This window comes from Anomaloglossus baeobatrachus, chromosome 2 (genome assembly GCF_048569485.1).
Source record: "Anomaloglossus baeobatrachus isolate aAnoBae1 chromosome 2, aAnoBae1.hap1, whole genome shotgun sequence".
In the NCBI taxonomy this organism is placed as follows: Eukaryota; Metazoa; Chordata; class Amphibia; order Anura; family Aromobatidae; genus Anomaloglossus; species Anomaloglossus baeobatrachus.
The window spans coordinates 335,374,353-335,388,555 of NC_134354.1; positions in this window are offsets into that span (position 1 = coordinate 335,374,353).

The following is a 14,203-nucleotide window of genomic DNA, read 5'->3' on the forward strand; positions in this document are numbered from 1 at the left end:
GGGTGCATCCAGCTCAATCCTACTGATATGCACCACAGACTGCTGAGACCCCACCACCAAACCAACCCCCCATGCCCGAACAAAACACACGTTTGTAATAAAACAAGTAAACTTTATTGAGAGATAATCAAGTGCAAACATATAAAACTCTCATCTTTTGCTGGGTTGAGGTCGGTCACAGCTTTAACGTTAATTTGTGCAAATATCCAACCAATCTATACTGCTGTCAAGACGAGGCGTAATGCCAGGCCGGACTCCCAGCGCATTCAGTCTTCGCTTGAACACCACAATTCCAAAACTGACCGCCACAGAGGAGCAAAGTCCCTAGACAGCGCTCCGACCCCCACCCATTAAAAGAAGTGCCTGCTCAATACCATCTTGAAGGCCTGATATGAAAATATCGAGGCCAATGTCCGAAAAATGGACGCCATCTGGCAACATAAGGCTGGAGTTGTCCCCTTCCAGTTGCCTGTGTCTGACGACTACACCACCCTTAAAGTAAATGAAACGGGACATTCTCGCGTTCAAAGTATGGCGTGACCGCTCAACAGCTGCCGCGTCGCGAGCCCCTTGCTATGCAACGCGGGGGATTACCTCCGACCAAATGAGGACCAGCTCAGGAAAGAAACCGTGGAATTTATCCACGTCGGACCTCATGGTAGTCAGGAGCTCCGCAAGCTGGCAGGAACAAAGATCATTGCCCCCGGCATGTAGGAGAAGAATCGCCGGAGACGCAGCAACTTGAGCAATGCCAACCACCTCCGGGAGAACCTGCGGCCACATCAGGCCTCTGATGCCTCTCCAATGCACATCGAGGCCACAAAAACCGAGATTCCTTCCACCCGGACGATACGCCGCTCTCTGGCCAGCCCAAAAAATATAAGAGTGGCCCAACAGCCACACCGCCGGCCTTGCACTACCTATGGAGAGAAACAGAATTTTACAGCAATAAATCAGGTCTAACATAGCGCGCAAAGCAAGAAGAACGCCATCTACCAATGCGCTGAATCTCAGAATTGGACAAACCAGCCCTCGCGGCCTCGGTAGCAGCACCTATCCGAAAGGAGTGTGTACCAAATTCAGTAGGGGTCAAGCCAAACGATCAAAGGCATTTAAGAAAGAGGGCCAAAAACTGAAACTTTGTGAGTGGTGAACCATCCTCGTGAGATAAGAAGGACACACCAGAGCGGCGCACAGCTAAATAGTCGTTGACCAAAACAATGGGGCAGACAGGGCCAGGAATAGAGAATAAGGGGATCCAAGAGCCCCTGCCAGATGGGTTCGTTTTGGACTTACGGATGCGAATACGCAAACCCCCATTGCAAACTGTAACATTATTGTGCCGGAGGCCACCGGGACGGTGCTTCGACAAGGACAAAAGTTCACCAATTCGCAAAGCGCCAAAAAAGGCCAATCCAAAGGAAACTGCGAAAAGGGCGGATTCAAAAGGGGATGAACAAAAATTACGGACGGCCCCAATAAGGCGAGCCAACAATGCAAAAGAAATAGGCCGTCTATGCTCCCGGCGGGGGGTCAACCGTCACCAACCACGAACGGCCCGACTGATAATAAAAGATTTTGTGACATCCGACCAGCCGCGAAGTTTGAAATGGAAGGCGATGCCAGTTAAACGATTCCGGGCCACAGACCTGGAAAAACCAGAATCACGCAAATGGATCAAATACTGAACTGTAGCTGCCAAACAGGCAGGTTCTGAACTGTCAATCGGGAAGTGCCCGGCAAAATTCAGCTATTCCAACCACGCCTTACCATAAGCTTGCCACGTCACAGGAGCCACGGAAGCTCTCACCAACGGAATCAGTTGCTGAGAAGGAGGTTCCACATACTGACAGGGCAGGGCAAGCCGTCCAGCTGGGCGCGAGGGCAAAGCTCTCAGAATTTCTGTAAATCAAAACGAGGGCATCAGCAGTGGAATTACGAAAACCAGGGACATGCCGGGCACAAAACCAGATGTTAAGTTCCAAACATCTAAGGACTAACGACCTGAGTAACTTAATGACCGGGGGGGACGAGGAAGACAAATGATTAATTGCGTGAACTACACTCATATTGTCAGTCCAAAACAAAATGCGCTTATTCTGCCGAACAGGTCCCCAAATAGCGACAGTCGCCACTATGGGAAAAAGCCCAAGCAAGGTTAAGTTGGAAACCCAGCCTAAGGCATGCCATGAATCTGGCCATCATTCAGCGCACCACTGGTCATCAAAAATCACTCCAAAACCAAGTGACCCAGAGGCATCAGAAAAAAGAGATAGCTCCTCATTAGTTATTTCATCCTCCTGAAAGCATGTATGACCGTTGTACTGAGAAATAAACTCAGTCCAGATAATCAAATCAGTGCGCAGCGGTGCCGAGATACGAATCCGGTGGTGGGGGAGCCTGACACCCCTGGTGGAAAGGGCCAGGCGACGAGAAAAAATACGTCCCATAGGCATGACACGGCATGCAAAAACCAAAAGGCCCAGCAAAGATTGCATTTGGCGTAAAGTAACGCTACGAACTGAACAAAAACCCCTGAGCAATGAGAGCAATGCTGAAACTTTGTCAGATGGGAGACGAAAAATCATTGCTTCAGAATCAATTTCGATCCCCAAAAAGGATAGTGTTGAAACAGGACCAACCATTTTTTCCTGTGACAAGGGAACGCCAAATTTGGCCATGAGCCGACAGAAATTATCCAACAAAAATTGACAGTGTGAGGAATCACCTGGTCCTACAAAAAGAAAATCATCCAAGTAATGAGTGATGGAATGGGAGCCAGACTCCCATCTCACCACCCACTCCAAAAATGAATTGAAAAGTTCAAAATAATAGCAGGAAATAGAACAGCCCATGGGCAAGCACATGTCGTAATAATAAGAGCCATCGACAAACCATCCCAGTAAATGGTGACAGTCGGGGTGAACGGGAAGGAGGCGAAAAGCCGACTCAATGTCAGATTTTGCCATCAACGCGCCCCTTCCAGCCTGGCGAACTAGTGCAACCGCTCTATCAAACGACACGTAAGTCACAGAAGCATCCGCCTCAGATATGCCGTCATTTACAGATGAGCCATTGGGGTAGGACAGATGCTGAATCAGGCGAAATTTGCCCAGTTCCTTTTTAGGGACAACACTCAAAGGAGAGACCCTCAAGTTGAAAAAGGGGTGTGAAGAAAACGGGCCTCGGATCCTGCCTTCTGACAATTCGCTTTTCAACTTCTGTAGTAACACATGGTGAAATTCAGTAGCCGATTTAAGGTTTTGAGAAAACGCGAGGGTTCCCTCTTTATTGGGGTACTGGTCGAGCCATGGCCCCATCGCGAGGACGCTCACTGGCGTCCTTATCCGGCGTGCTGGATGTTTTTGCAGGCAATTTTGCGGATGGATGGGTACACTTGGCTGCGGAATGAGGTCCACCACAGGCGGAGCACTCATGCTTGAATTTACAGAGGCCAAAGAAACGACAGTGGCCTTCATTGAATGACCAGCATGTGTCGGGTCTACGAACGGCCACTGAGCCGGAGCCGGCGGTGTTGCTAGGAGCCACTGAATGAAAGTGCTGATAAGCCTTCTGGGCTAGAATTAGGTGCTGCCATGTGTCCGTGGCTTTGACCCCCCAACCTAACTGGGGTTGGAGGGCTAAACGACGACGAAAATCTTCGTTGTAACGCCAACAGGCAGATCCCCCGTGCGACTTGTAAGAATTGTATATGGTGTCGAGATAAATAAACATCTCGGAACAGCGCTCGGGGTGCTTCTGTCATGACACATCCCATAACACAAAATGCTTGCAGCCAGTTGTTAATGGACCTGGCTACTTTGGGTCTCCTTTCAAAAGGACGATCCGCCGCTCGCCGCTCTTTATCAACTGTATGTTGATCGGTGGAAACCAAAGACCATATATCTATATAGACATTGGCCCATATTTTTTGGATAGTCTCCTCGTTCAAGTGAGATCCTAAAGGGGTAATACCACAAAAGAAAGCGTCTCTGTGAATATCCGCTCGAGGAGGGGGAGGGGGGGGGGTGGGTCAGGTTTTGAAATTTGGGAATTAAATGAAGGGTTAACTAGTATTTTTCCCCCCGCCGCTGGCTGTAAATTCGCTAAGAGTGTTTTAAGGGCTGCCGACATACCCGCATCATCCCCCCATGCCCCAGAGTATTGGTACTCACCAGCATCTGGAATAGGGGCGACATAAGGCTCCAGTGGTGGATCAACGAATTCCACGGGCAGCGAACGCGCTGTGGGAGGAACCGACTCCCTCTGCGGGTGATGGTGACATCGGCGATGATGCCCATGAGGCACGACGGAGGCGTCTGAAGAATTTGATGAGGCAGAAGGAGAACGCCACCTCGATGAGAGAGAGCGGTGGCTCCTCAGAGAGGATCTGGAACGGCGGGAATGGCTATGTGTTCCATGCGACCTAGCAGGGAGCTCGCTCTGTTCCAGAGCAATCACGGGGGCTTGTGAAGTGTGGACTACTGGGAACAGATCAGATGGGGGATGGGCAGACGAAGCTGGCTGCACACCTGCAGATCCCTGCATCATGGGTGGCAAGACCAGCATCTGGGGGTTAATATGTGCTGAAGGGCTTATTACTGCCCCAGCACCTAAAGCAAGTTGGCTATTTACAATGTGGGCTGTTTGGTGGAAGTTGTGGAGGCTGGGTGGGAGGGGGAGTGGGCAGTGGGAGCACAGCGTCTGCAGCCTCCTCTATAGATGAGGAGCTGCAGCTATGATGTCCTCCTATGATTGGTGGTAAGTGGTATAATGGTGGTTCAGGGGGGCAGGGCTTAACAGCTGCTGCCGACCGCATTACCGGTGGGACAGGTTCGGCGTGCAGCAGACGCAGTCGAGAGCTGAGAGGAAGTGGGCGGAGCTTGTCACGAGGCGCGCGTATGCCCCGTGACGTCAGAGCTGAAGGGCTCAGGCGCTCCGGCGGATGGGTATGCCGAGCGGACCGCCTGCCGCCGGAGATAACCGCCCGAGCCTCAGGAGGGAGAGGACGCATCTCAGCCAGGATGGAGGTAAGCCATGCGTCCCCTTCCCTCCCGATCCTGTCCCTAATCGCTTCCGCAAGCACGTCGGCCATCTCTCACCAGTTACTGCTGTGTCTGGGGAACCAGCAGCACAGCAGCTTCCAGGTCTCACGGATGAGGAGAGACCGAACCAGGAAATAAGGGGGATTTTATATGAGAACCAGGAGGAGGGGAAAACAATGGGATTGGACACGAACAAGGGGGCGGACGGTTCGGGCATGGGAAGGAGGAATTAACCCCTTCAGACAGGGCTCTGCAGTCAGGGTGCATCCAGCTCAATCCTACTGATATGCCCCACAAAATGGCTGACACATCTGCTGATCCTACAGCACACGTACTGATGTACTTCAAAAAGAAGCAAAAACCACACTACACCTACACTAAAATGCATAACGTAAGAGTTCTCTGGGACTAGAAAGTGATTGTACTGCAGTGAGCAAACAATGAGCCTACTCTGTATCAAAACTATATTTAGTGAGTCATTCTCATAAAATATACCGCAGATGTGACTGCTGCGTATGCCGACAAGAGTGATCTCACATTGCTCGTCTCATACACTGATGGAATAGGCAGCATGTAGGATAAACATTGTGCTGAACAGAGCCTGATGGCCCAGCCCTGATCAGCACGACCGCTGTGATGCCATTGATGGCTTGACTGCCCTACTGCAGAGGCTTTCTTCATATTGTCAGCAGAATCCCCCACCCCAAACCCCCCTTTTTCCCAACCGCTAATAAAAACACAACACCCTTCTTTGGATAAATTGGCCAAATCGGCCCGGTTTATTAACAAACATTATAACAGATAATAAATAACCATTTTGCCAATGCAAGGGCGGTTCTTGGAGCCCCAAAACCTGGCGGACACCAAATATTGTTACCAGACCATCCGGCATATTTTGCCCCCAGCCGCGCCTACAAGCTCGGGGGCACCACCTTTGCCGGAAAACAGTGTCCCTAACCGACTCTCAGGGGACCCCACCCCTGGAGAGCCCCCCCAAGTCCGCCAGGCAATTACCATACCAGAATAAACAAAGGGGGGTGGTCCCCCATCTATCCGATGTACCACCCCCCACCCCGAATTTCCACCGACTCCAAGAACCCCCCTCGCCACCGCTCGCCGAAATGACTCGAACCCCAATATAAAATTAAATGAACCTCGACTCCACCGTCTTCTCCGACAAAGATTAAACATATATGTATAGGGCGGGAGGGCGGGACCTTCTCTAATGGTACCTCGCGCCGAAGTAGTGCCCCCCCCCTTTCTCCCTGGACATATATACAGCCCCCACCCTGTCCCCTCCCCTGTCCCTATAGATCCACCCCCCCTAAACTCTTGACCCCGCAAAAGCCCGCTCTTTCTACAGAAAAACATTAACCCCTTGCTGCCCTGCAAAGGTGAGTCATGGGTCACTACGCCCATGGCTCTGCCCTGGCTCCGTTCAGCCTTGACTGCCCTACTGCAGAGGCTTTCTTCATATTGTCAGCAGAATCCCCCACCCCAAACCCCCCTTTTTCCCAACCGCTAATAAAAACACAACACCCTTCTTTGGATAAATTGGCCAAATCGGCCCGGTTTATTAACAAACATTATAACAGATAATAAATAACCATTTTGCCAATGCAAGGGCGGTTCTTGGAGCCCCAAAACCTGGCGGACACCAAATATTGTTACCAGACCATCCGGCATATTTTGCCCCCAGCCGCGCCTACAAGCTCGGGGGCACCACCTTTGCCGGAAAACAGTGTCCCTAACCGACTCTCAGGGGACCCCACCCCTGGAGAGCCCCCCCAAGTCCGCCAGGCAATTACCATACCAGAATAAACAAAGGGGGGTGGTCCCCCATCTATCCGATGTACCACCCCCCACCCCGAATTTCCACCGACTCCAAGAACCCCCCTCGCCACCGCCACCACGAGCATTACCTGACACCTCATAATGCGAGTCACCCCACCAAAATGAGTGCCCGCTCCACACCTTCCTGAATGCCCAAGGCCCACAAATCAATACCCACGGCAGTCAGGTGCACACCATCTGATCGCCAAAAATTCCCCTCCCCCGACTCCAAGTCCCTGTGCCGAACCACAACTCCTCCATTCCTGGCCACAAAATTCCCAACCACCCTGTTGACCTTTATTCTGGTCTTGTCGATCCCCTCCAGGGACCGAGCCCCCCGCCAAACCTTTCTGGGAACAATGTCCGACCAAACCACCCTCAGCTTAGGACAAACTGACCAAAGGCGGAGCAGGTCATACCGTATATCCCGAATCAACTCCCGACAGGGGCGGGCCCCTAAATCGTTTCCCCCAATGTGCAACACCAGCACATCCGGGGTGCGATCCAATCGAGCGAACCGGTGAAAATCAACCAACACCTGCCGCCAGCGCATGCCCCTCACCCCGATCCAACGTACGATTACCTCGTCTCTGGACCAACCCAACTGCCGACCATTGCGCCGCACATCAGCTCTCAGTGCCCCCCAATAAACAAATGAATGGCCGAAAATCCAGACCAGGGGCGCACCACCTATAAAAGGAAACAAAACCAGAAAAGAGGGGGGGGGAGGATACAACAACCACAAGTCAGACACACTCCAGGAACTGCCATTAACTTGAGAACACCATTACAAATTTTTTTTTTTTTTTTTTTTTTTTTTTTTTTTTTTTTTTATAAATACACCACTACACCAGACTAGCCACGACGTTTACAACAAATGGGGGCGGACGTACAGCCTGAACCTCCTCGACTCCCACCTGCCTATCCTCTTCACTGTCTCCGCTGGAAGCCCCCACCTATCTGCCTCCGTCGCCGCCCCAATGCGAAAAGAGTGGGCTGAAAACTTGTCCGCCTCCAACCCCAACCTCTCCAGGCATTTCCGAAAGACTGCCACAAACTGGTACCTGGACAAAAACGATCCGTCCTGATGCTTCAACAACGGGCCCGTACGGCCAGGCCCCAATTCTAAGTACTGTTTAAAACAAGAGACAGGGCACATCAAGGCCCCCGCCAATGCCCATAAAGTGACCCTTCTTCCCCGACCAAGTTGATCCGTCTTAGACCGCCGGATCCAAAATTCCACAGAGTCTCCCAAATCAACTGTGTCTTCTCCCAAAACACCCCCCCCACGGGATGACGCTGGGGACACCAATTCGCCTATCCTCGTAGCTCCGAAGAAAGCCCAGGAAAACGCCAACCGAAACAAAACCAATTCAAAATAGGAAACACACACTCGCTCCAGCTGCGCACCCAGCTCTTCCAGCAGCTGGAATGACACCGGCCTCCGACTGTCCAGTCTATGAAGCCCCTTCCTCAAGCCCCTCACAGCTTGTCGAACCAAAAAATTCTTTGTTATGTCAACCATCCCCCGCAATTTACAACCAAACGCAACCCCTGCCATAAACCGATTAACCCTGGAAAAAGACCACTTACCGGAAGCCATCCGGCACATCCAACAAAGCAAAGCGCCTACAGAATCCTCGGCAGACTCCCCCGCCCCAAATTCCTGCCTCCAATTTGTCCATTCCATCCAAGCTGCTTCATACGCAGCCCACGTGCCAGGGGCCAATGATGCTCTGATCAACGAACTCGCCTCTCGAACACCAATTCCAAGAGCTCCGCCGGCCAGATGCTGCCAGCGGACTCCGCTTCCGGTGCCAGGCTCCAAAAACGATCCCACTGCAAGCGAGAAAGGGAATCAGCAATGGCGTTCTCAACCCCCGGTACATGCACTGCCACAACCCACGCATTAAGACAAAGGCACCGCAACCCAAAGTACCGCAACAAGCGGACCACCGGAGGAGACGCGCCCGACAGGTTATTAATTGCCATGACTACTGACATATTGTCACAGTGAAAACGAATTTTTCTGTTGCTGAAATGCTCTCCCCAAACGGACACCGCCACCACAATTGGAAAAAATTCCAACAAAGTCAAATTCCGTGTAAACCCTGCTTCATGCCAAGCCGCGGGCCACTCTCCCACGCACCATCTGCCGCCGAAGTAAGCTCCAAAGCCCTTACCCCCCGCGGCATCGGTGAAGAGCTCACAATCAAAATCATCTAAGACTTCCGCAATCATTAGCGATCGGCCATTGTACTTCTCTAAAAAACTGCCCCATACCGCCAAATCCTCCCTAAGGTCCCGAGTCAACCTTATGTAATGCCTTGGGGAGCGCACTCCAGCGGTCGCCGACGCCAACCTTCTTGAGAAAACGCGGCCCATGGGCATGATGCGGCAAGCAAAATTAAGCTTACCCAACAAAGACTGGAGGTCCCTCAACTGGATTTTTCTAAGACGCGCAGCCGATCCCACCTCTGCCCGCAAAGCTGAGATCTTTTCTTCAGGCAGCCTGCACTCCATCAACACAGTATCAATAGTGATACCCAAAAAATTCAGACAAGTACACGGGCCTTCCGTCTTATCCTGAGCCAAGGGGACCCCGAACCGGCCAGACAACCACTCCATAGTCCCCAACAACGTCTGACACACTGCCGACCCAGCGGGGCCGATAAACAAAAAATCGTCAAGATAATGGATCGCCGACGAGAGCTGCGCCACATCACACACTGCCCATTCTAAAAAGGAACTAAACGCTTCAAAATAAGCGCAAGAAATGGAACACCCCATTGGTAAGCAACGATCAACAAAATAGGAACCGTCCCAAAAACAACCCAACAGTCGCATACTCTCAGGATGCACCGGCAGCAAGCGGAATGCCGACTCGATGTCCGTCTTCGCTAACAATGCTCCCCGACCACATTTCCGAACCCAGCTGACGGCTGCGTCAAACGAGGTATAAACCACCGCACAGAGGTCTGGGTCAATACCATCATTCACCGACAAACCCTTGGGGAACGACAAATGCTGAATGAGCCGAAATTTGTTCGGCTCCTTCTTTGGGACGACCCCTAACGGAGATACTACCAAATTGGGGATGGGGGGGGATGCAAACGGACCCGCCATCCGCCCACAAGCAACCTCCCCAAAAAGCTTTTTAGCCACAACCTCTGGGTGTCGCCGCGCCGACAACAAATTCTTTAACTGAAACGGAACAACATGAGGAGGGGGGGGGATCCTGAAACCAACACGAAAACCATCCTCCAACAATACCGCCTTATCCCGCTTGGGGTATCTATCTAGATAAGGGGCCATCTCGTGAAGCCTCACCGGGCTCACCCCCTTTTCCCAAATCTCCCCCTGCCTTGGGCCTACCCTTCTTAAAGCAACGAGCTGCTCCATGGGAGGACCCTCCACAACCTGAGCACTGATGCTTAAACTTGCAGGAGGTTCCAAACTTGCACTGGCTGTCGTTAAACTGCCAGCACACACCTGCCTTTGCTCCAACACCCCCTGCCTGGGTCCCCGCACCCCCAGCAGTAGTGTGGCCGGCCGACCCGGCCCCCCCGTGAAAGGGCTGACCATAACGAGCCGGAGCCATGACTTTTAACCATAAACCAATATCCTTCTGATCCCAACGGATACTGGGTCGCACGGCTTTCCGCTGCCTAAATTGTTCATCGTACCGCAACCATGTCTGCCCACCATAAATCCTATGAGCTTCCGCTATAGCATCCATGTAGCAGAATAGCCCAGAACAATTATCCGGCGCCTTTTCGCCAATGACGCTAGCTAGGATCGCAAAAGCCTGCAACCAGTTAACAAACGTTTGAGGGATCAGCCGCCACCTCCGCTTTTCTTCCTCCTCCTTCTTGCTATCATCCTTCTTTTTCTTATCCAAATTAAACTTCTCCAAAGGAAGGAGGGAAAAAATTTCCACGTATTCATCCTTCCAAATCTTTTCCTTCACTTCCTTCTTTAAATGCGCCCCCAGGGGGCCCTCAAAACAAACGTACACCTCCCCTCTGGCCCTATCATCCAAAATAATCCTATCTCCCTCCTTATCCTTCTCCTTTTGCCCGGGATCCGCCACACTATCCCCAGCAACCACCTCGCTTCCCGTCGGTACCACAACCACGGCCGATGCTGCCGCCCCAGAATCCGGCACCCACGCTGGGACAGGAGACCCGGACGCCCCCTGACTCGTCCTATCCAACTGCGCCAACAAATCACGCACACCCTTCAAAACATTGGTCAGACTACCGACATCAAACCCCGCCGCGCTCGGCCCCGCGACCCCCAGACCCCCTATGACGCCCTGCGCCTGGCCCCTGCTCACTCCCGGGGAAACTAAACTAGGTGAGGACGCACACAACATAGAGGAGTACTCACCAAGCTGCGTCGGTACATGAGACCCACCAGCCGAAAATCCTGACTCCAGACGACGCTCTCCTCCAGAATGGACCAGCACGGAAACGTCTTCGGCAGCTCGACCAGGGGGGACCTGGGAACCCGCCGCGCTCGACCTTGGTCGGATGACCCGGGAGCGAACCGGATAATGAGATGCAGGATGACTCCCCTCAGATGCCGACCGTGAAGGCGACCTCCTCCTGGATCGCGACCTCGACCGGGATGGCGCAGGCCCCTGCCGTGCGGGCGAATTTCTCCCCGTCGCTGACCTCCCTGATGGCGATCCGCTCCTCCGCGTCGAAGGGGAGCGGAACCTGGACCGCGACCTCCTCTCTGGCGATGATCTCCGCAGCTGCGATGCCCCACTCCTGGCAGGATCCTCGAACCCAGCGGGCGCTGTCATCCTGGAAGCTGCATCCATCCTGGGTTCGGCCGGTGATGTTCCTTGCAGAGTCGTATTCCACACTCCCGGCCCCGGAGGCCCCGCAGAAACTCCATCCCCATGCTGTCTAGCAGTCCCCCCGACAGGAGCATCGCCAGGGAGGACCGCCGCCATTTTGGTGTAGCTCAAAGCAGTAGAGGCAGCTGAGCCGGTCACATGACCCCTGGAGGGACCGCCCACCGCCGCAGGTCCTGAACGCCGAGCAGGATTCCTCCCTCGCCTGCTCCTGCCAGCTGCTGCAGGTGGATTCTTGTGGTGAGGAGGGTCCCCGGAGGGGCTCCTACGGCGCCGCTGAGGACCAGGAGCAGCATCAGGCGAGAACCTCTCCGGTGCCCTCGTCCTGCGCCCACTCCGGAGCGGTGGGGGGTCAGCTTCAGACACCGCATCCGGACCTCCCAGGATCTCCCTCAACGCTGTCCTGATCGCTGCTCCATCTGCGCCGCCGGCAGCAGCCCGAAGCTGCTCCAGGAGTCCTGCAGCCGATGCCATCAGATCAGGGGGAGACAAGGTGAGGTGACACGGGGACCTTCTCTAATGGTACCTCGCGCCGAAGTAGTGCCCCCCCCCTTTCTCCCTGGACATATATACAGCCCCCACCCTGTCCCCTCCCCTGTCCCTATAGATCCACCCCCCCTAAACTCTTGACCCCGCAAAAGCCCGCTCTTTCTACAGAAAAACATTAACCCCTTGCTGCCCTGCAAAGGTGAGTCATGGGTCACTACGCCCATGGCTCTGCCCTGGCTCCGTTCAGCCTTTTCAAATAGTGGTTAACAATGGTGCTAAATATGTATTATATTTTTCAATGTGACATCAAACACTCTTTTCATTCTTTCCAATCCAAATATGAATAAAGCCTATACAGCAGCTGTACACATTTTTTTGGGGGGGAGCAAGAAACTACTCTGCATATGTTCCTATGCAATATACGTTGTCATAAAAAACCTCTACTGCTGACAGATACAATAAAAGCTTATGGTGCCCAGTTCCAAATCAATGGTTCCGTTTTGTCAGTTACATCTTATAATTCACAGCAGTCATTGCATATTGAATTCCATGCTAAACTGAGCTAAAGCTCCATGGATTAATATGTCTCTTACCACAGTACAGCCTGCCAGTCAGATATTGTACATCAATACTGGGTATGGGTATACTGTATTATTGACATCTGCTTCCAGCGATTTGGAAATATCTGTAGAGAATTTAGCAAGTAGCTATAGCCTAGATGTGAATAATAATGAATACTTGTTATTTTGCTGAAAATAAAATTACAACTAACAGTGAGACGTCCTCCTAATGTGAAGAACACAGTGTGGTGAGCCACCAGGGTTTATCTGACAAATAAGAGCTTGTGTTAGGCTACGCTCACACAAGCGTATGATGAGTGCAATGTGAGATATCGCTCATTGCACGCTGACTAATGTTAGTCAATGAGGCAGAGCAGTTGGTCAGCTTTTTTTCTCATCCAGATTCTGGATGAGAGAAAGGTCACAACATGCTGCGATTGGATGCCGAAATTGTGCGAGACTCACCAATACAAAGTCAATGGGTCCAAGAAAAAAAACGGACGCCACACAGACCATCTGTGTGCTGTCCGTTTTTCTTGCACCTAAAAAAACCCTAAAAAACAGGAAATTGCATTATGTAATCCTCCGCAACCCCAACCCCCCCTACAACAGATCACAAATGGCAACCAATAAAAAAGCAGGAAGTTACACCTCCACGGAAACCAGCACCATGTCCATGACCACTGAGGAAGGATTCTCTGGTCGTGATGGTTTACCACCCAACTTAACCTAATAAATAACACACCGACTGCATGCGACTTTGGTTAAACAAATTGGTCACAGCAGCCTTTATTACCTATTATTAACATTCTAACACCAGGGGGCGCCGTCCAACGGGCGACCCCAAACAAATAATAATAGGTAACACATAAATAATACACTGTACAAGTACCCTATGTAGGCCCGGTCCAGAAACCCTTTCCTACACCAATATCCCTGGCCGCAACACTCCGTCCCAGAGATGAGGTATTAATCACCCCACGGATTAATACCCCCCAAACTTTGCAGAACCCTGTGACTGCAATTTACCGGAACCCGGAGACACCATACCAAGACAGTGCCTCTCGGTCCAGCCACCAATCCCTTACAACCGCCTCTGGACCAGACCTACCCCCGCCACAGGACAGGACACGTGACACCTTACGTGGCCTGGACCCGCTACACACCCAAGGCTTGCTCCACACCCTCACGCAAACCCAAGGCCCATAGATCGGAACCAATCTCATTAAGGTGAACCCCATCACCCCTCCTAAACTGCCACTTCGGCGACTCCAGGTCTACATGCCGTACCACAACACCGCTGTTTCTTCTCACAAAACGCGCAACCACCCTGTTCACTTGAGCCCGGGCGCGATTCAGCTTCTCAACCGACCGCGCCCCCCTGCACACCAATCTGGCCACAATATCTG